Genomic DNA, 1067 nt, shown 5'->3' on the forward strand with positions numbered 1-1067 from the left:
CTATAAAGCGCAGCTGAATGCCTGACCAAATCCTTCTAGTCAACTGTGCACAGCGGTCACAGTTATGCACAGTGTGGTCCCAAGGGGGGGAGGGATAGTTAGTTGACACTGCATTTGGGCAAGGGCAGCGAAAACAAGTTCTTGTGGCATCTGTGTGAAAGATCGTCTCTAAATGGGCTGCTCGGCATGGCCAGGCGCAAATATTTAAGTTAACAACTCGCCACTGAAGAAGAACATGAAGAAGAAGAAGAAGAAGCAGAAGAGGAAGAACAACAGTGCCATAAAAGCATAAACCGCAACTGCAACAACAACAAAAGCTACAGCGACTCTCATCTATGCTTCTGCAACTATCTTGCGGGGGCGCAACGTTTAAAAGCCAACAAGAGGAAAAGATTCATTGTTGTTGTATAGTCGAATACTGAACACTCTTGCATACTTTATACCTTAAATAAAAACTAATAAGAGTGATAGAGAGAGGGAGATGAAGAGAACTGAAATTGATTAAGAATATTTATATGTGTAAATTTTGCTCTACACCTTCCACGTGTAACATTTGCATGATATGTTGTGAATGATCAACAAAAAGAGTAGCGAACAACGGCAGCAACAGCGACAGCAGCAGAACTGCAGCCGCAACAGCGCTGCAACAAAGGAGCAACAGCTACAGAACAACGGCAGAAAGAGCAACTGCAGCAGAGAAACAGCAGCAGAGCTGCCGCAGAGCAGCGCCAGAAGCGGAGTAATATCCAGAAAGCAAAGACTAAAACAGAGAGCAGCAGCAGAATTGCAGCAGCAGCAGAGCAGTGCCTTAAGAGAGGCAGCAGCGCAGCAACAACAGCGACTGCAGTCGAGCCGCAATTACAACTACAACTACAAGTAAGCAGCAGCAGCAGCAGTAACAGTTGCAGTAGACGTCGCCATCGCAGTTGCAGTCGCCAGCCGCGACGCACCGAGGCGCAAAGAAAGCGAACTTGTTCTACGACTGCCCAAATTTGTATTATGTACGCACAGCGCGAAGCGAAGCCGACGATCAATGCAGCTTCGACTGGCCGAACGCTCGGCTGGAC

The sequence above is a fragment of the Drosophila mojavensis genome, unplaced genomic scaffold (assembly GCF_018153725.1).
Source record: "Drosophila mojavensis isolate 15081-1352.22 unplaced genomic scaffold, ASM1815372v1 contig_74, whole genome shotgun sequence".
NCBI lineage: Eukaryota > Metazoa > Arthropoda > Insecta > Diptera > Drosophilidae > Drosophila > Drosophila mojavensis.